General features: G+C 38.6%; 1 long non-coding RNA gene across 1 annotated transcript; it reads left to right on the forward strand.

The window, feature by feature from the left end:
- The first annotated feature begins 7,174 nt into the window (after positions 1-7,174).
- On the forward strand, positions 7,175-9,536 carry LOC306641653. Its single transcript, XR_013758233.1, has 3 exons — positions 7,175-7,300; positions 7,565-7,664; positions 8,079-9,536. It is a non-coding gene; the product is annotated as an uncharacterized lncRNA (long non-coding RNA).
- Positions 9,537-22,860: the final 13,324 nt, after the last annotated feature.

Consider the following 22,860-nt stretch of genomic DNA (forward strand, 5'->3'; position numbering starts at 1 on the left):
GTAAAGAAAGAAAAATCAGATGTTTTCTAAAAATCCACAGACATGTCATAATCTTCTAGTTTTGTGAAACTGAAGTAGAACCCCACAGAATCCTTACTTTACCAACTGGTTTCTGCTGCTGTGCACATATCAAACTGTGCTATAATTGTTTACCTATCTATCCCTTAACCTTCTTCCATAAAATGCCAGATAGCAAACATTTTTAGCTCTAGGGACCACGTGGGCTCTGTTGCAACTCTTTAGCTATGTCCCTACAGCAGAAAGCCCAGGGGGTAAATCAACTGACATTGCAGCATCGCAGGCTTATGCACACAGAAATTTAAATTTCATGTCATTCCCATGTGTTAAGAAACATCACCCCTCTTTTGATTCATCTCAACCATTTTAAAATGTGAAAGTCCTTCTCAGACCCTGGCAGTACAAAGAAGAGCATACGGGCATGTTCCAAGGGTTGTACTTTGCAGCCCCTGAGCTCACACGCAATCTGAAGGCAGGGGCACTTTCCTGACTGTGAAGATTTGTGATGCCTAGAATACCTGGGGCAGTAGGCTAAATATATGATTGTTCAAAGTGCCAATGTATTGGATAACTGCTGTGGAAAATACTGCTCGTTTTGAAAAACAAATTTAAGCATTCTATTGGTCTGTAAAATAAGTTCTGACCAGTATCAAAATTTAGGCTTTAATTCTGTAGTCACAGGCCTTGGTCATTTACACTCAAAATCACAGTAGGTCCATGTGTGCTGATTCTCCAATTTAAAATTACCTTCTGCTCCTAATCATTATTGACCCAGTCTGAAACTTCTCCCTGCAGAAACTCACTCTGCCCTGGGGAGAAAATTCGGGGTTCTCTGTCAAGCACTAATCCTTGAGACTGACTCCATGATAATTGATTTTGTGCAAAAACAAATAAAGACATGAAATTGATTTCATGAGATTACCAGACTCATGAAGGAAAGCAGGGACCTCATAGTAAACCTCAGTTAAGTATTTTTGCCAACCACAGAACAGGGTTCAAAGTGCTTCCTTCCAGGAAGATTGGGCCCGGGATTACAGTGGACATTGGATTCCTAGATTCAACTGTATCAAGAATCCAGTGCAACTCTAATTTTACCAATAGAATAGTTCAAATATTTACAAGTACTACATCCATATTCACCTCCAACTACTTAGGGAATACTGACATTAACCAGAAATTTTACTGGGGTTTGGAAATATGGTGGTGAGTGAATCAGAAACAGTACCTGCCTGCAGGAAGTCTTGTGTATGGAGAAACATCCTCTATTAATCTACAGAAAAGTTAGTTAATATTAAAATAACTTCTTGGTAAAATCATGGACTTTTATTTATTTTATTTTTTTAGAGATTAAGCATGCATGCATGCATGCACACACATGCACACAGACTTTTGCCTTTAAAGAAAAAAACACATGAACTTAGAGCCGCAGAAGTTGTCCCAGCTGAAACACCATTGCAGCAGTTCTCTAACTCCTAAGAATCTGGAGGGGCGATTTTAGTGCACACAGAAATATTGATCAAGTTTGGAGAAAAGCTCAGAAATAGACTTTTATACAAGTTCCCTAAATGATTTTGTTGAAGATGCTACAGAATCCACATTTTAATTTTTGTTTGCAAATATCGTTTCATTAGAATGACTTTGGTACAGAATTGTCGGTGGATAATTTTGACCCAAATGGTCACTGGATTGAAGATATCTGACATTCAAGAATTCAGGAAAATATTTTCAGTGCCATTTAAAAAATAATCTATTTTTTTATTCCTTCTTTGATGGTGTATTTTTTAAAGTGGAATTATTCAGTACATTAGGCAGATTTATTACATTTATAAAAGTGCAATAACTATTTTACTCAGAAATTTTAACACAGTTTATTGTGTAATCAGTCCCTCGAGGGTTAGACTCTTATTCTTTCTCGTTCATTATTTAAGCACATTTGGGTTAATGGAACACTCATAGGATAATCAGTTTTCTGAATTATCCATTTGTTCTACTTTCGAGCCTACCCATTTATGATGAATTGCTGGGGATTTTGGGGATTGTTTTAGATATGCCAAATAATCAGTTACTGTTATTTCTGGTTTACAAAATCATGTATTACCAGATATTATTGTTCATCAGAAACTGGTAGGAACTCTTAAGTGTTGAGATGGAAATCTACCTGAGATCATATCTTGGTCATTATGACCATCAGCATGATTTTCTCCCTACTGACATACCCTTGGGTATATTTCAATAGAACTTCAACTTAATCTTAGAAACATTAGTAATCTAGAAATTTTTAAACAACATTTTTATCATTCTCCCGATGTTTTCTTCCCTACAGGCTTTATATTTTTGGTGCTATGGGCCTAGATTAATCTATATATATTTTTTTCAATATTGTGAATGCTATGGCCAGTGTTTACCTTTCTCAGTTTATTTTCTCATAAATAATGGTTCTGTGATAGGTTGCTTTATCTACTAGTCATCAAATTTTTAAAAATTTTTTATGTGTTCTAATTAGTTATACATGATGGTAGAATGCACTTTGACACATCATACATAAATTTAATTTCTTTAATTAATTTTTATTTGTTCTAATTAGTTATACATGACAGTAGAATGCATTTCTGCATTTTGATAAATCATACATAAATGGCATATAATTTCTCATTTTTCTGATTGTACATGTTGTAGGATCACATCAATCATACATATTACATAAAGATTTTAACTTAAATTGGATCAAATAATATATGACCATAACTTGAAAAAAATGGAGATTTTCATTTGGGAAGTCCATATGGGAGAGAGTTTTCTCCTATGGGGAAACACTGATTTTTTTCCTGCAGCTTGACTGCATGAACTGAATCCACTGTTCTCTTGCAGTGTCTCTTTCTGCTGTTCCATGTCTTCACAGATGAGGGTGGGGGACCAAGATTATCCCACTAATCATTTTGTCAGTGTACTTAAGTAGTAAGTACGTATAACTATTGTATGTTTTCAGTAGCTTAGGGATATTTTTCTTAATGAACTCACTCATTATAATTGGCTGCTATACATGGTTTTAAGATGTCTGCACCTCTCTGTGGCCTCTGCTTTACCTTTGTCCTTTATGAATTTGCATCTCAGATTAAGTGGCCCTTGCAAATTGACTGTAACTAAATTTTCTTCTTTTTAAGAGTGAATACCTTTCACAACAAAGAATCTTTAGGTTTAGAGCTACACCTAAAGCATAGTCACTAAAGTTTCCCAGCAATGCGATGCTGTCCTAACCGCATTAATCATTCGAAATGAAAAAAATATCAAATATATTTTCCTTTTCAAAAAAAGTTTAGAAAGAGGACCCAGGGAGGGTGTCATCTTCAACATGAGCTGAGGACTCTAAAAGGTGCCATATGTCTGCTTAAATGTGTCTATTTTATAAATGTTATGTGCTCTGGCCTAATAAATGTACTGTATTTATTAGCATCTGTAATTTTAAATCCTGATAAGAAACCTTGTTTCATAAGATGAGGTGGAAATCAGCATGCATCCTACAATTTAAATTTGTACAATTAGTAGGTGATTCACAAATTCTGTTCATGTCCTCACAGGATGTGAAATTGCACACATAGACTTCTGGGGAGCAGCTACCTGGGGACATTAGTTACTCCCTATCTTGTGCATTATTTCAGCTTAGGTTCCGATTTTTATACAATTTATAGTCCTTGGTTTTCCATGATTCATGTGCTTCAAAAGACAAGCAATCTTCAGTCCTGCCCAGAGTCAGCTATCATGGTTTAGGATGGGAAAGACCAGATGGAAATTGACCTTATATGAGGCTTTGAAATTATACTATTGCCTCTGAGCAGCTTTGTTTGATCTTGATAGTAAGATATTTGGAAGGGAATCAGTAATCATCACATGGCTCAAATTGACTGAAATAAATAATTACACAATATTTAACTGGTTTTAAGCAGAATGGTCTTTCTTGAAACATAGAAAAATAGTTATGCTACTATTTTTAGCTCCAAATTGTTTTTTTTTTAATTATAACGCTCTTGCTTATTCATAAAATTGGCATGCAAATGCTTTCAGAATATGACATGGTAATTAATAGAAAGATCCTGATGCTTATAAATCTATGATAATATAATATATGTATATACACAATTTTACTACATAAAGAATTTTTAGCATGTATCAAAGGAAAGGCTTCTGTGGGAGGGTCATGGGTGGACTGGCATTTCCTCTGAGACTGGGGAGAATATGTGAGTTATGATTATTTGCAGGATGGTTTTACTGGGGCAGTAAAACCAGATAAATGCTGCTGATGATGATAATGATCACGTTCCCTTTTCTTGGCCACCCAGTTTGACTGGTTGACATGGCTTCTAGGGAGTTTATGTTTCCCATGAGGATACTGATTTTCAGTGAGTTTATAACATCTGGTAGAAGAAAACTGTTGACTGAATAGCATATGTGATTTTAGTGCTATAAATTTGTAAGACATTTCACATATAGGAAAAATTACTAGTCTGAAAAACTAATTTGGTTTTTGATCACATAATGATTTAAAAATAATGATATTTAAAGGATAGAGAACTGAATCAGAAAATATACATGTTTCAGAAGAAGCTAACTGTATGTAAACATATGGGGCTGTAGGAGAACTTTCCTGCTTCCATGTATAATGGTATTTATTTTTCATTTGAGCCAAGGAGGTATTGCATCTCTAATCTGAAGTGGTAATGTATTCAAGAGGGGTAATAATCCTGGGTAATTTAGTTTGAATAAGTTTTACCAAAAATAGGTTTAATTGGGAAAGATATTTTATGTATGCAGTGGACTCTGAAGACATAAACAGGAGACACACCCCTGATATGATGGAGTGGGACCAGTCAGTGACAGGAGGCTGGGGTATCCAAGACTAATTTGGCAGCTACAGCACAGGTGTACCATGGAGGTCTGTATAGAATAGTCTTTGTGAAAATCGTCCTCCATAATAGACACAATTTAAACAAATTTCAGGGAAAAATAATAGCATTACTCTTTGACATTTGTACTGCTTTAAACTAAGTTTTTCAAGTCTAAGATAAGTTTATATAAATGTGCTCTTTTCTAGCACGTCAGAATGATGTAAATCATATGCCTTTGTTGAAAACATATTTGGGTGGTCATTACTAACAGTTGGAATCTGTCTAGAAGCACATGCAATGGGAAACAATTGACATTAACTTTTGGGCTACTCATATTTTAACATCATCTTTGAAAATGGCCTTGGGTTTTGTTGATGCTGACTTTTGGTTGTGATGAGAGATCTTTCTTTAATTTATCTTATAATTTTTTACAGACTGCATTTTGATTCATTGTACACAAATGGGGTACAACATTTCGTTTCTATGGTTGTACATGATGTAGATTCATACCATTTGTGTAATCATACATGTACATGGGTAATGATGTCTGTCTCATTCCAACATTTTTCATACTCCCCTCCCTCTGATTTCCCTCTACATAATCCAAAGGTCCCCCATTCTTCTCTCACTCCCCACCCGTAATCACTCAAGGTTAGAGTGGTCCTTACTGCTTTATGGATACAGAGCATAAAGGATGACAGGTAAGTTAGGACAGGTCTAAAGTCAGCCCAGAGGCAGAGGCCACTTTACAAGGGGAAGAACAGATGTGGTGACTCACATCAAGAGTTCTGTAGATGGACTTCTAAGCCATGGACATAGCTGTTAGAACTGATTCAGAATTCCATTTGAGTATGGAGGACAGATTGTTTGAAAGTTCTTGATTAAGTAATATTTTAATTAAAGAAGCTCTTACTGACAGAAATCCATTACTTACACCTCACCTTTCATGGAATGAATTAGACAATAGGTTGAGATGGAAGTTTCTTCAAAAATAAGCTGCATTTGTTGGAGGTTATAGCAGCTCTTCACAAATCCTTGACTTCCTCTTTTGAGTGACAATACTTTTATGTTGTCTTAAGATTTCCCAGAAACGAACAGGCAATACTGGAAAAGGGAAGTTCCACAATGATTTGCTCAATTTGAAAGAAACATAGCTTCATCACGTGATCCTAACACGGTCCCAAATGAAACACTCCCTGCCTTACCCAGTTCTCCACCATTCCAAATAAATCCACCCCAAGGAAGCAGGAGCATCAGCTTCATTTAAATATGCTTTCATATTTGAAAGGGTTTTCCCAAAATGAGTGATTTGTTTTCTTAGAAGAGATTGCTCTTATGCCAATTGTTGCCTATGGGAGTCCCTCTCACACTTGCCCTTCTGGGCCTGTGGGTTAGGTAAACAGTGAGCTCATCCTCCCTCACGCAGTCTCACTGACCTTATAATAAAAGGTCTCAACACAAACCTAAGGCCGCTGTCACTTCAATTCGGTTTGCTTTGGCTTTTGCTTTTCACCCTATGGAATTCGCTCTGAGAAAACTTGGAACATTTTTTTTTCCATTTCATTTTTCTGTACTAGAAAAAGAAACATGTGCTCCTTAAATAATGCCAAAGAGTAGAAGGAAGAGGAAGATACTCATGCCTGTACGCAAACACTAAGTTTGAAACACACTGAAGTTCTCTGTACATGTTATTTTGTTAGGTTTCAAGTAACTATAGATGAGAGCTTTTGCTTTTTAATCAGTACCATGCTTGGATTCCTTAATAGTTACTTAAGCCCTAAACATTTCAGTGGAGTTAAACATTAACCAGCCCAAGTGATTAGTTTATAGGTTGTAAAACCGTGTGGAATACTTCATATCAGCGAATAGCACAATCCCTGAATTCCTGGACCTGGTATTGTGTTTGCATTCAAACATACTCACGAAATGTTTTTTTTTGTTTGTTTTTGTTTTTTTCTCCTCTAGGTATTTCAGACACATTCTTCTTATTTGAAAGCTTCGCCTATTACTCAACAACCTCTGTATCTAAACTATGTCAAAGATACATAGAAAAGTAATGACATCATGGAGCCGGTTATGTTCGTTGAGCTTTGTGTTTAGCTAATGCTGAGCAGTGCGGTGAGTCATGCAGTCCTGTGACCAACCAGGCACTTTTCCAATCAGAGACTGTTAAGATCTCTGACAACAGAACCTGCCGTTGTTTGAGGAGGAGATTTCAACAGTGACCTGTATACTTGGTAATACCAGGCCTTGTGGGTAACGAAATTTGTTCCTATTCCTGCCGAATAACAAAACACCAACAATGAGATAATACTTAGTACAGCTGACTCATTTCCTCATTTACAGATGAAAGGAGTTGTCCAAGAAATGACTATCTCACAAGGAAATAATGTTTCCTTCAGGTAATTACCTGAGCCTTTTAAAAACAAGGCTGACTATAACAGTGACTTGTCAGTAGTTAGGTATGTTAACGAGTCACTTTTAGTATGAAGTAATAGCATACATTAAAAACCAGGCCCATTTTCATTGTTACATATGTGAGAGTTGCTGATTTCACATGCTACTCAAAAGGAATTGCTGTGTAGCCTAAGCAGCTATCCAGGAGATGGGATATTTCAAATTTATTAAAATGTGGAATTAATGTATGCTTTTCTTATTGGTTTTAGAAAGGGGGATCTCAGTGGTAACCCTGCAGCTGTTACCCCCAACATCTGGATCAGAGAGTCTGGTGTGCCTACCTCCTCCGGGGTCAGCAGGAGAAAGCAGGTGAAGAAGGCAGGGTGGAGAGACGCCCTAGGGTGTCCTGTATACCTGGGGATGGCAAAAGTGTTCAAGGCCGTGGGACGTTCTGTCACGTCACTTTCACTTGATCTGACTTAGTCAGGGAGCTGAGGTTTCTTGGTTTTCCATAACGTTCCTGCAGAGGCTTCAGTGAAGACCGCCCCTTCCCCAGGAGGGCAGCCTCTGCAGGAACGTTATGGAAAACCAAGAAACCTCAGCCTCCCTGACTTGTTATAATCCTCCCGGCTTTACGACCTGGCTGCATTCCTCAAAATTCGTTTGGACCGTATTTATTTTAAAACATACAGGAAGTCAAACATGTTGGGGAAGAAAAAAAAAAAAATCCATCCAGTGGCCTCCTCTGATTATCACCAAAAGTCATATCTGGTTTTCTTCTAGACTGAATTTTAATAGGACTTCACCAAAAAAGAAATAAGACTCCTCAAAATAGGAATTCTCCATCTTCATGCGTTTCTCATGGATTTCTTATAACACTCAGTTGCCTCTTTCCCTACTTGATATGTCTGCTTCAGAATTCTCTTGTAATTTTAACAGTTGTACAATTATTTTTACTGTTGGGAAATTGTACATTGTGAAACATGTTAAACTGAGGACATTTAAAAATAACCCAGCCTTTTTTTTTTTGCCATTTGGGGAAGGCCACTGGCTTGTTTGGGGATGCTAAAGGGAATAAGTGACTATGTGTGGTTACCTCTAGAGCCAGCTTGTTTGCTCCAAGGAAAAAATGCATTGAACAGCCACAGACTGCATTCCAGAGCGTTAGCCAACCACTCTGCAAACGCACACAGTTGGGTCCTAGCACCGTTGGCCACTACTCCTGGAAAGATAATACGCCCATGGGACAGAGGTCTTATTGCCGGATGCCAGTGCAGGATCTAATTATCAGGGATTTTCATGAGTGGTGCTTTCCCCTTCTTGGGTTCCTGCTTTTTTAGAAGGTGCTTCATTGCTTTGCCATTAGGTTTACCAGTGAATTTCAATCCAAATATTGTGTTGCAGGGTAGTGGTTAAGGAGTAATTGTAAATAATCAGGGCCCAGAATACTTTGTCACATTGTATTCCTCTTCTCCACTAACAAGTCAGAGACCCAGTGGGGATAGTTCCATATTTGGAGTCTGAGGTTGTCTGTCACTGGTCACCAGTGAGAGCGGCAGTTAGGACCACAGTAGACTTTGTTTCAGTCTCCCCTATACCATCGCCACTCATCTGTTTATAAATTGGGCAGCTTGGCTTGGATTTACTTTAGAACATGAGCCTTCTTGCAAAAGTGATTTGAAAGCACAAATAAATGTAAGCTAAAACGTTGTTTAGAAGAGAACATGGAAGAAGAGCCCCAGAGGGTAGCTTTGTGGTTTCACCTATGCACACAGAGGAGATGTCTGTCTTAGCTAGGGCACAGGTGTGGTATGTAAGCCAGTATGTCTAGGTTTTTCCACCTCTGCGTTCCCAGGATCTTGTCCGCAAGGCAACATTGGTCAGCTCCAGGCCCAGAGTGTTGTCTTGGTGGTGAGGTACACTCAGGTGAAGTCCAGTCCCCTGAAACGTGTGATGTGGTCTTGGAGTGTTGGTTGAACTCTCTGTATCATGATGCTTCTGCTACTTCTTGCTTCCAAGCATTATTTGAATTAAAGTCTAGGAGACTGATAACCATAGTTGCCATTTATGATGTGCTCTGCAGTGTCCTCCACAATTTACATGTAGCATCTCATTGAGTTCTTGTATGGGCTCTGTGATTTAGAGAGTTCTTATTCTCTAATAGAATAAGATGAGAAAAATGTGACTAGTGAATGAGCATAATTTGGCCAGCTTCACACAGCTAGAAACTAGTAAGTCAGAGCCCAGTCTCCTGGTCTTGGTGTCTTAGTGAGCTTGGTTGCTATAAAAATGTATTATAGGCTGGTGGCTTCCACAAGACAAAGTTATTTCTCATAGTTCCAGGGGTTGGAAGTGGTAGAGCAGGTGCCTGTATGAATGGTTTCCAGTGGGGAGATTCTCCCTGGTTTGCAGGTGGTGCCTCTGGCATGGCCTAGCATGGTGCAGAGAGGACGCAAGTACACATGTTTCTCTTTCCATAAGGGCCCAATCAGTCATGGGGCAGTGGGAGGCAGTTTTCCTGGGAGGGCCATACTGCCCTCTTGACCTCATCGAAACCCAAGGCTCCACCTCCAAATTTCATTCCACTGGGATGGATGATTTCAACATGAATTTTGGGGAACACATTCAGTCCATATCACTTGATTTCCAAATCTGTGTATTAACCACAGAGCTTCCCTGTCTTGCCCAACATGGAAAATCTGAATATGATGTGGCAAACATCAGTGTGAGAAAATTTGTTGTTCGAGCCACCCAGCCTTTGGCATTCCATTATGGCATTCCAGACTAAGACAGGGCCTACTCAATCACTGAAACAGGAAGGGTCAGGGAGGGTCACCTTCCTCCTCCAGGACTTGCCAATGCTTGTTCCCATTCTCCTGTTCTCAGTGGGGTTTTGGGTTTTCCTAAAGTGTGATGGCTTTCATTTGCCCAACTCAACTATAAGCTCTCTGCAGGTAGGACTCCAGTTATTATTTCTACTTCCTCTAGTTACTAGCCAAATTACATGTCTGAGCGGTTTTTTAAAATTATATATATAAGTATATATATATATATATATATATATATATATATATACACATATATGTATATTTAATTTTCATACGGGATCTTGCTAAGCTGCTGAGACTGGCCTTGAACTTTCCATCCTCCTGCTCAGCATCCTCAGGTGCTGGAATTACAGGCTTGCGCTGTGGCGCCTGCCTTTGTTTGAGAGTTAATTAGCCTACTTGTACCTGCTATGCTGAAACAGTTTGTTTTTGCTTTGGTTTCAGAATTGGCAAAGAAAACTGGAGAGAATTATGCATAAAATCCCAGCTATTTTCAGATACAAGAGTGTTGTTTATTTTTTCCTGGAACGATCTAGTTAATTATCTCAGTTCTGCCCTTCAACTTGCATATAAAGATAAAATGGAGCTCTGACCTCCAAATTCTACAAAAGGTTCTCTTTAATTTTCCTTGAACAGAAGGTGTTTATCAACCCAGAATTCAAATCCCATTAAATTCTCTGATACTTGACCAGGGTTTTTCACACCAACCCTCCTTCCTTATAATAGTTCAATCTCTTCTTGGTAAAAAAGAAAAAACAAAACTGTTGAACCAAAATGATTCCTCCCTCCTTCAGTGGTGTTCCTTCTTTTTTATTCCTCCAAGGATGGAATAAATTTTAGAGCGAGGAATGGCCTTCTGCCCTCCCAGGCCCTACAACTTCACTTATAAGTGGGATTTTCACTTAATGGAAATATTCTGGACTTGATCAGATAAAGGTTGTGGCGACCAAAGCTGCCAGAGATGAACACTTTTTAATTGTTCTTCTGGGAAGGGTATGCCTGTCGTGAAATAATTAAACAGCATTTTTCATTTGCATTTCTAACCTAAAATGACCCTGTGTGTTTAATTTAGGGTGATTCCTGTAGGTAAATGAATCATGAGCTACTTTTCCCTATTTAAATTTTAGAAATAAATTTTTAGTTCAGACTATGTACTTGGGACATTGTGTGCTGATTCCACACTAATGTTCATAAATTTATTGTCCATGATATTATCCATCTCTATTTGAATTTTCCAAATATGTTTCAGGTTTTTGACCACTATTTTATGAAGCTATAATACGTGGGTGCAAAAGTCTGAGGACAGCAGGTCGGTCGGTAGTCTGCAAGAGCATCCTGAACTGATGTCACGGACTGGGTCTCTAGAAACAAAGGTTGGGGATGGAATTCATCATCTCCATGCTTTTGACAACTGCCTCTTTCCTCAGCAAAACAAAATTATCATCTGCAAAATGATAAAGATAATTGACATTATAAAGTTTTGCTTGAATCGTTTATTTTGTTAATTGCTTGGAAAGCTTCTGCCATGCCAACCTGTTCTTTTGAAATGACTGTTATCTCAGCACGGCTGGGGGTGCATTCAGATGCAAGGCACAGAGCACATAATTCGCTTAAAAGTAAGAGCAGAGCAGGGACTGGGGCACTGCAGCCCCTCAGCCGCATCTCCAGGGATCTGGGTTCCTTCTTTGGTTTCTGATCCATCAACCTTGCCTTTAGCTTTCACTCTCACTTTTTTGAAATGTCTGCTGATCCTCAGGCAGCTCCACCAGGCTTTTTTCCATCAGGTGCAAAAAAACAAGAAAGATTTTTGTCTAGTGTGTATATAGTTTTAGGTATGCAAGATGAAAAAGTTCTGCAGATCTGCTGTACGACTTAGCGCCCATATTTAACAGTCCTGGTGAACACTTAACAAAATCTATTGAGAGGGTAGGTCCCTTGTTAAGTGTTGTTACTATGAGAGTAAAAAACAAAGGGGCAGGAGGAAATGGTTGAGGTGATGGGTATATTTACTACCTTGACAGGAGTGGTGGTTTCACAGCTTCATCCGTATGTCCAGACCCACCAAATTACAGACACTAAATATGTGCCTTTCTTTTATATACTAATTATGCCTCAGTGCGGTGGTTAAAAAATAAAAAAAGAAAATGATGGAAGAACACATTTCCTAAGATGAATTTTAAAATTTCTTTTTATTTTTACAGACTGCATTTTGATTCATTGTACGTAAATGGGGTACGACTTTTCGTTTCTAATTTTTAATAATTTTAGATGGTGTGACCCTCCCAGGAATACTGCCCACCACTCACAATCCAGAACAGGGGCTCATATCTATGTCCTGCTGCACACAAGGCCAAGAAGTAGGTTCTGAAGCTCTGTGGTGGAGGAAGCAGAGGACTGTGAACTGAGAATGGCTTTGGGAGGGTGAAGCCACTATGTCTGTGCTTTTGTGTATGTGGTGTGGGAAGCACAAGGGTCAAGTTGCAAGCTTATCCCATGACTATGTTGACTTTACCCAAATGAAATTCTAGTGGCAAAATCAAAATTGAATTTTACTAGCTCACTAGAAGTAGGAATAAAATGGAATTAACCATGTGGAGTTCAAATTCTGCTACTATCACCACTGGCTATATGACCCACACAAGATCCATAACACCTCTGAACCAGGGTCCTTATCTGTAAAATTGAGATTACACTTTGGATAGATTACTACTCCATGCTGTGGTCTGAATGTTTGGTTTCCCCCAAAATCCATTCACCCCCAAAGTGATGGTGACATTTGGAAGTTAACCAGGTCGTGAACAGGATCAGTGCCTTTATAAAAGGGTTTATGGGAGTTTGTGAGGATAGACCAAGCCCCATCCATGAGGAAAGGACTTTCACCAAGTCCCAAATCTGATAGCTCCTGGATCTTCCCAGACTCCAGAACTGTAAATGATAAATTCCATTGGTTTTTAAATTGCTCAATACAAAATATTTTGTTATAGCATCTAAAACATACTAAGACCTCACAGAAATAGCCCTGTTGCAGTTATTGTTTTGTATGTGTTCTGCTTCCACATGGAATCTGGCCAGGGGGCCATCAAAACACATGATGCAGGCAAGCACAACACAACCAACATAGTGCACAGGAGGAACACAGTCCACCAGAGCTGAACACAGCTGCAAGTCTCCATTCAGCAAAGATGCTAGGAGGGAAAGAGTTTGTGGACTGAGAGGAACATGCTCCCATGTCTCATGCAATTGCATTCTTGGACCCTTGGAGCTCTCTTCCCACCAATTTGCAGGCTGAATGCAGCTGCATGTGGGAGACCAGGCTACACCCTCAGAAGGCCTAAGCAGAAAACCTACAGGTATGTGAAAAGTCATCAGGCAATGTCGGTTTAAGCCACGACTTCTGGAGGCAGCAGGAGATACCTGATTTTCACATGGGATTTCCAGTGTTGCTTCCATGATGCTTTGCAGGACACAGCGAAGGGTCTCTGGCGTGAAGTGAGCACTCAGAACTACTAATGTTACTATTTTTATTGTTTTTGATTGTATAACATGCATCTACAAAATGTCTTGTCAATTAAGAAATAAATTAGCAGATGCTTTCTTAGCATCAATAATCTGTATAGAGTCAAGTAAATGGGAGATTTTCTTTAAGAAAATTATATACTTAATATAAAAAATTACTGCATTTATTACCATAGGCCATAAATAAATAATAAGAACTCAACTCTCTGAAATACATCAAATGAGTGAGCATTTAAAGAAGCAGAAATTGATGTAAGTTTTTGGAAAAAGCCCCTCAGAAAATGTATCTCTTGATCAAGGTCTTGAATGGAGGGAAACATTTCAGTATTGCCAATGCTAATAATCCTATTAACATTTGACATTTATCGAAAATGTATTTTGTTCCAGGCAATGACAATAAGCACTTTATAAGCAGTGTCAGATTTAATCTTTACCATACCTTTACAAGGTAAATTTTATGTAATATTCATTTACAGACAAGGAAACAAAATAACAAAGAAATCAATAAACTTCCTGATTTGTTCAAGGTCACATGGCTGCTCAGTATTATTGCTGGGATTTGACCTGGCCTGTCTGATTCCAGAACTAACACTTAGGCAACCAGGTGCTGCAGAGTAATTGGTTTGTCTTCTAAGAAAAATCATTCTGAAGTTTAATGTCGGGTTCATTGTTACCAGTACCACTGTCTAACCTAACCTACATTCTAAAAGGTCCTCAGGAAATATATTAACAGAAAGGTCTTTTAATGATCAAAGACATATCCTAGTGATTTAATGCAACAGAATAATAATAACTGGCACATACATGGTATTTGCTATATACTGGGCAGTATCCTTAGTGTCTTGGGCATTTTCTAACTTATTTTTCTTCCTCCCAGCAACCATAGGGAAGTCAGTCTTTTAATTCCCCACACTTCACAGGTAATATAACCAGTTACAGAGAAGTCGAACCAATGTCCAAGATCAAAGACCTGAAAAATTAGTGACTCAGTGTTATGGTTTGGATGTGAGATGTTCCCCAAAAGCTCATGTATGAGACAATTCAAGAAAGTTCAGATTAGAAATGATTGGGTTAAGAGATTATGATTGGGTAAATTAATCACCTGATGGAATTAAATGAGTGGCAACTGAGCGTGGCAGGAGGAGGTGGCTCCCTGGGGCGCTGCCGTTGGGGTATATATTTTGTATCTGGCAGAATGGAGTCTCTCTCTCTGTCTCTCTCTCTGTCTCTCTCTCTCTCTCTCTCCTTTCTGATCATCATGTGAACTGGTTCTGCCACACTTTTCTGTCATGATTTCTGCCTTACCTCGAGCCCAGAGGAGTGAAGTCAACTGTCTATGTACCAAGACCTCCGAAACTGTAAGCCCCCAAATAAACTTTTCCTCCTCTAAAATTGTTCTTTTCAGTTTAGCAAAAAGCTGACTAAAACCACTGGGGATTTTAGGTAGTCAAGCTCCAAAGGCTGTGTTCCTACCTGTTGGGTTATACAGATGCTCAAGTTTGTGTTAACTGTTCCAAAACAGGAGCTCAGCAGCAACAGGACCAGGCAATAGCAAAGTGTGCACAGATCCATAACGCATCTCTTCTGCATGTGTTAGCAAGTACCATGTGATGTGTTTTCTCAATTCTTACAGCAACTCTACCAAGTACGCACACTGTGAAGTCCAGAGAATTAGTGATTGTAATTCTAGATAGCGAGGGAGAGGGATTTGAAAGAAAACATTCTAACATCATGTAAGACTCACTCTATTTGGGGGGAGTCTTCTTAACAAGAACAGTGCTTAATAAAAGTCCTACTTCCACACAATTTAAGGAAATGAATTGTTGTAGCCAGCTTATAATGTAAAAACAGTCGTTCCTAGTCTGTCATTATTTCCTCCATCCTGGGGTGACTATTTTCAAATCTTTTAATGGGTTCCCTTAATATTTCTAACTTCAGTCTGAAAACATCTTGATATTGACTTGATTTTGATTTTACAGTTCTGGGAATCACCTACTGAATTTCCACTTACAGATGAGAAATCATTGCTGTTCCACCCCTGCGTTCTATCATTACATATTCGATATGATTTTCCTTTTCTCCTCCTTGTTTTTTCTGCAGCTGATGCATGTTGATTCTACTTTGCTTAGATTTTTATGTATCTGTGACCAGTTAATCCCCAGCCTCTCCTTTGGTGGATAAGCCTTCTTCTGACATGTCAATCACATTAAAAACTCTATTTGCTCTTATTCCTGAGAATTTCTCTCCTAGGTCCCCTCGCTCACTGCATTCTGCACTGGTTGCCTTCTGCAGAAGCTCTTTCTGGAAGCTTCCTTTGTCATCATGAGGATCCTCTTTACTTGCCTTTGTGCTGTGTCACTGTTTTCTGGATTCAGGCTGTCACGATTCTTGGTTCCCTTCTCCAGTCCGGTGGAGCATATCCATATTAGTCTGGGTTCTCAAGGACATAGACTTCAAGATGTTTATTGAGGGAAAAGCCTGTGAGAGAACACAGGGAGGGAACAGAGGCTGAGAGAGAGAGAGGGCAACACAGGCGTGATCCTGAATGGCAAGAGGAGGAAGGGGAGAAGAGTCAGATGGAAAGGTGAGGAGGGAAGGAGGCAGTCCCCCTCAGAGTTCCTGGGATTATTTTGTGGAAAAACCAGTCTTCCAATGAACATGGTGCTGGAGCTTCTGGCTGCTGAAGGAGATCCAAGAGGCACCCTTCCATGGTTTTCCTATCACCTTTACTTCCTTCCCATGAAAGGGCATATAAGAGAGGATCAGTCAGCTTTCCATTATGGTAGCAAAATACTTGACATAATTAATTTACAAGCAAAAAAGGTTGATTTTGGCTCAAGGTTTTAGAGGCTTCAATCCCAGGTAGGTTGGCCCCCATAGCTGCCTGTGGTGAAGCAAAACAGCTTACCTCATGGCAGTCAGGAATCAAAGAGATCAGAAGTCTAGATTCCAATATCTCTTCAAAGGGAATGACCCTGATGACCTTCCCTTTTCCCAACTTTAGAATTCTCACCTTTTAAAGGTTCTGTCACCTTCCAGTAGCATCAAGCTAAGGAGCAAGCCTTTTACATGTAGGTGTTTGAGAGACATTCCAGATCCAAACTAAAGCAAGAGGTAACATATTCAGAACTTGAGGTCAGACCCTTCAACACCATAGTGATAATTTGGTTGGGGATAGAATATCTACTAAAACTTTAAAGATGAATTTCATTTCCCACAATTCCAGAGTTATGAAGTCTGAAACTTCTCTGATTTTAGTCCTCTGTACAAAACCCATTTTAAATTACCAGAAGACTTTAGAACATTCTCTTTTTTTATATTCTTCTTCAACTTCACACCAGTGAGTTTTGTTACTGCAGCCTAATTTAGCCCAACCTTACTAACCTGGTCAGAAAATGTAAAGTTTCCAACTCTGTTTTGTTGCCAAAATAATCTCTTCAGTCACATTTTGTGATTTGTCAATTTTTTTAGCAATTAGTAAAGCCAAACAATTAGCTAAGCACTTCATATTCATTATCTACTTTAATCCTTCCACTAAAATAGGAGTTATTCTTATTTTCATTGAATCCCATGATCCCATATAATCCTATTACCTCATTTAACCCAATCTTCACACTAACATAGTTCCAGTTGTCCCCTCTTATCCACAGTGGGTGTCTGAAAAGATAGACAGTACCTAACCCTCTGTATATATGGAATGTTTTCTTTTATATATATATATATATATATATATATATACACACACACACACACACACACATATATATCCCTGTAATAAAATTTAATCTAGAAATTGGGCACAAAATATTAATAACAATAATAATAAAACAGAAGCATGATAACAACTTACTGAAATAAAAGTTACCCCAATGAGTTCATTGTACTGTGCTCACCTTTCTTCTTGTGATAATGTGAGACGTTGCAATGGTTATGTGATGAGAAATGAGGTGGAGGATGCAGCCATGGTGATGTAACTCTAGGTTACTACATGGTGTACTTGAACACACACTGCACTATGGCTGAAGTCAATCCAATAACTGAGATGGGCACTAAGTACCTACTTGGTGGGTAGTATACACAGTGTGGATATGCTAGGCAAAGGGATGATTCACATATAGCACAGGATGAAGTTGGGCAATGTGAGATTTCCTATAATACTCAGGACAGTGTGCAATTAAAAATTTAAGAATTGTCTATTTCTGGAATTTTCCACTTAATATTTTTTCCACTGTGGTTGACTACAGGAAACTAAAAATGCACTAAGAGACAACATGGACTGTGGATACTATATATATTATACACCACTTTATTGAAGCTCAGAGAGGTTAGAAACTCACTTAATGTTACTCTGAATGCAGTAGAGCCTAGATTTGAACATACTTCTCTTTAGTGCTAAAGAACCTGGGGCATAAAGCTCTAAAAACAAGACAGCCTTAAAGGTTACATAAAGTCTTACTACTCCTATTCTTTAAAAAGTTTTCAAATACAATATTGTTCGGACAGTAAGAAGAAAATTCCCTCTGCAAAATTCTCATCTATTTTGCCAAGAATTTGTAACAGAAATAAAATCAAATTTATTAAAATAATGGTACTAAAGTGTATGTAATTGAGTTTTTAAGATATTAACTACTCATACATATGAACCTGGCATTTCTAAAGTAAGTGAAAATGAATACCTGATTTTATGTTTGAAAAAGGATAATGTATGAAAAAGGACATGTGTTTGTGTGTGTGTATGTATGTGTGTGTGTGTGTGTGTGTGTGTGTGTGTGTGTGCGAGTGTGTGCACACATATGTACATGCAGTTCTAATTCCCTTGCTCTTAGGTTAAAACACATTTCCAAATGATCCTTAGAAAGACATTTTTCCTTCCTTGGGATTTTGTTGACTACAACAAGAGGAAAAACAGGCTAAATAATAAATGGGCCACTGTATTCCACTGTATTATCATATTACAGACAAGAATAACCCTTTATAAATTAGCTCAATTGGGTATTTGTCAGGACTTGCCACTCTTATACATCATGGCAAAGCAAACACTTCAGGTTAAAATAATATTTTAATAGGAAATGTCTGAATAATTGTGTTAATACATTGTTTTCCCTGCACATATAAAACCTGGAGGATTTTTTAGTTTAAATTGGGGAATCCAAAAATCAGGAATTCAATCCCAATTATAAATGTTTGCATTGATGGCATGATTCATTTTGCCAAGACTACGTTTATACTATGGATCTCATGACTCCTTTTGCCTAAATCTTCAGTCATGTTGAGAAAATTCCAGAAAATCCGAATTCCAGACCAACCACATGCTCCTGGTTTAAAACTTTGGAGTTCTCCTTTTGAACACCCTTAAAAGTTCTTCCAACCTTCAGGATCCATGAATTCATAACCTTTAAGGTATGGTCTGTGCATGATCTTAGTGGTACCTGGAGATTAATGACACGGTTGAGTTGGGTTAAAAAAAAATTGAAGTACGATTCTAAAGTCATGAGCCTATCTTGTGTAATGAATAAAATAAAAAAATATTCCCCAAAGTGAAATTTCCTGATTTGTTTTTGTTATATCATTTGTTTCTTTCTTTATTAATATTTTTCCTGTTATACTGTACTTATATTAGTGCATCTTAATTATATAGAATGATGAACAGTATTGTGGCATATTCTGTACATGTTTATAACATATTTCCTTTGTATTAACCCTCCACTACCTTCCTATCTATCTATCTATCTATCTATCTATCTATCTATCTATCTATTTATTTATTTTTGTGTGGCTGGTGATCCAACCCAGAGCCTCACACATTTTAGGCAAGCACTTTATCACTGAGCTACATCTCTACATCACTATATCTGCTGAATTTTAAACTGTGACTCCCATATTTATCCAATAGAAAATTGAAGTTAAGGCGAAGAAAATTTGCCATTTTTATTGGGCAGAGTTCACACCTACACAGAGGACTTTATATTGTTTCAGTTAAAACACTCTTACAAGAAGTCTCACATGCTTGCTATTATTTCTTAGCTTATTCTTGCTTCTTTGTCATTGATGCAGGGATGATTCCACTAACCACTGAGACACATGTCTAGCCAGCGTTCATCTTTTGAGACAGTATCTCCCTAAGTTGCTTAGGGCCTCACTAGATTGCTGGGGCTGACCTTGCACTTGCAATCCTCCTGCCTCAGCCTCCTAAATTGAGGAGATTACAGGCTGGTGAGATCTTTTCCTTCCACCAAAGCGGCTCACCCTTGCTCTCCACATGAGGTTTGGGTATTGGACAGTGCTTCCTGAGCCAATGTCACTGTAGCCTTGACTCTGCCTGTGTGTCCCCTTAGTACTCCTGGGCAGCCCCTGCTGCCTGTCTTCTGTTTTCCTTGTTCTCACTTTCCTAGTTCAAGACTTCCGGTTTCTTCCTCTGTCTTCCCTACCACCTCAGGGACCACTGCTGATACCTGGAACCCTCTGCCTACTTTGCTGATGAGAGGGCATCTGCCTGCATTCTCATGGTGCTGAGGACAGACCCAGGTGGTAAACCCCCATTTCACCACTTGCTAGGAATGTTGATGAATGGACATCAGAATACCCTTGCTTTAAGGACCCCCAGTCTCCTTCAGCCTAGCAGGTTGTACTCAGTGCAGATTCTGTGGGCTTTGTGTTAGCATTGTTGGATAGTAGTAATTTTAACCTCAAGTGGCAGAGTAATTTTTTTTTTGTTTTGTTTTTTGAAATTATAGTATTGGTATAATTTGTCACTATTCTCTAAGGATCACTTCCTATGCTGGGATTTTAGTGTGTTTTACAAATTTATTTGTTATAATGGCCTGCAATACCTTGATTTTAAAACCTTATTTCCCAGGTCTTTTGAGAGCTGGCCATAACCTGAGATTATTTTCATAATGGACTCCTCATATAATGTACTTCTTAAAAGCTAAGTGGTACTGATCACTTCATTTTGCATATTGAGTGACATTTTTAGCTTGGTATTAATAACCCAACATTCTAATAAAAATAATAATAGTCAGGACTTAAAAATCCATTACAAATCTCCTTAAACCCAGGTGAACTCATTAACTCTTAGATAAAATAAATTGGAATTAAAAGGGAAAAAAAAGGACTTGATTTCATTCTACCTAATATGATGACTTGGTAGAAGCAGATGTAGAGGAGAATTCTGACTTCACATGAAGTGTTCAGTTTATCAGAATGGCCAGTTAAAATCGCATTAGACTTGAAGAGGAAAAAGGAAAGACTCCTAGCACCTTGTTGATTCAAATGTGTGAGTGTAAAGGTAAAAGGCTGTGCTTTCTACCGTGGTCATTTTGGGGGAGATAGAATGAGAGTTATTGTTAAGCCAAAATTGTATGAACAAAACCGTGGAAATTTAAGTTGGGATTTTCAAACAATTTGAACCTTACTGAAACATATTTCCTGTCCTGTTTTACTATCTAGAATGCTGGCATTCTGGCCTGTAAGGACTCTCCCCATACAAGATCAGTCATTTGCAAGATTGAGGGTCATCTTCTAGCACGAACTTTCCTAGGCTTTAAGGGTCAGAGTGTGTTGAATTCATACGCAGAAGTCCTAATTCCCATTTCTTCAGAATGTGACCTTGTTTGCAAACAGGATTTTTACAGAGGTGATGAAAGTAAAACCAGGTTATAAGGTGGACCCTGGTCCAACATGACTGGTGACTGTACAAAAAGGGAAGATTAAGACCCAAACATCTTGCCAGCTGCAGTGGCTCCTGTCTGCAATCCCAGCTACCCAGGAGGCTGAGGCAAGAGGATCCCAAGTTCAATACCAGTCTGGGCAATTTAGCAAGAATTTGTCTCAAAATAAAAACAGCTGGGGATGCAGCTCCGCAGTGGAGCATGCACCTAGCATGTGTAAGACCCGGGGCTGGATCCCTCATACTACCAAACAAACAAACACACACTCAGGCAGACATTCTCACGGGGAGACAGCCAAGTGAACACAAAGGCCAAGGTGGAGATGACTCATCTGCAAGCCACAGAAGAACACCAAGGATGGTCAGCCAGACTTCTACAGCCAGGGAAGAGACCTGGAACAGATTCCTCCTCACAGCCTCGGAGGGAGCCAACCCTGCCAACCTTGCCCTCAGACATCCGGTCTCTAGGAATGTGAGGCAATAACTTTATGTTATCTCCGGCACCCAGTTTGTGGTACTTTGTAATGGCAGTCCTAGCAAACTAACACACCAGGCAGACAGTGAATCCAAACCACACCGGGTATTATCCAGGGCCAACAAGAACTTACTTGTTTGTAGTGAGTGATCTGCATGAGAACAGTAGCAATAAGAAAAGGCAGATCCTTAAACTGAAGGATGCAAGAATAATTCACTCAATGCTCCTAGAACTTTGAGAGCAGAAGGCAGAGACTGGGGCTGAAATGTGAAAGAAACACAAGGAAGGACATGTTTGGGCTAAGGGGAGGGAAGCCCATGGCTTTGAAAATCCAAGTTCATGGGTGGAACTCAAAGCCCCATCTCTGAGTTGGCAAAGCACAACTCTGTTCTCTCTGGCAGTAGAAGAGACTTGGTCTGGGTGCACTCTTGGATACAGCAGACACTCCTGGGTAGGTACAATGTGTGTTCAATGTGTACAATGTACTCTCTGTACTCTCTCAGAAGAGAGTCATTCGTTATGTTCAATTTCCAGGATGATGTGTGTTTACATTTTAAACAATAGAAAAAACAAAATGCAAAATTTTCTTTGGTGACTTTCTTATAACTCTATAATTAGTATAAAATACAAAAGTCATAGGCATAAAATACTCATGGGCATTCTTGTTGCATGGTATCAACTTTATCATTTAAAATCCTTCAAGAAAATTGGATGTTATTCAGGATTATGAAATATGTATTGCCGTTTTTAGAGCTTAAAGTCAGATAACATTTTCAATATTCAATTGCAAATAATGTGGAAAATGTATTTAATAATTAATTACTTAGATTCTCTTTTAAATGTATCTTTCACCTATTTTGAGAGCTTTCTCCGTGAACTAATTTTCTATCAGTAGGCATAACCAATTGCTCATACTTGCTATGACACATTATAGGTTAGCTCATTCTTTCAACAGCTCATTCAACTCTAATTTGACTATGCAGAGTACATTATCATAGTTTTATTTTCCTCAGAGGAAATTTCCAATATGTAAGTTGAAATATCAAAGCTAGTGAGGGAAGGCAATGGTGTAAAACC

The sequence above is a fragment of the Sciurus vulgaris genome (genome assembly GCF_902686455.1).
Source record: "Sciurus vulgaris genome assembly, chromosome: 12".
In the NCBI taxonomy this organism is placed as follows: Eukaryota; Metazoa; Chordata; class Mammalia; order Rodentia; family Sciuridae; genus Sciurus; species Sciurus vulgaris.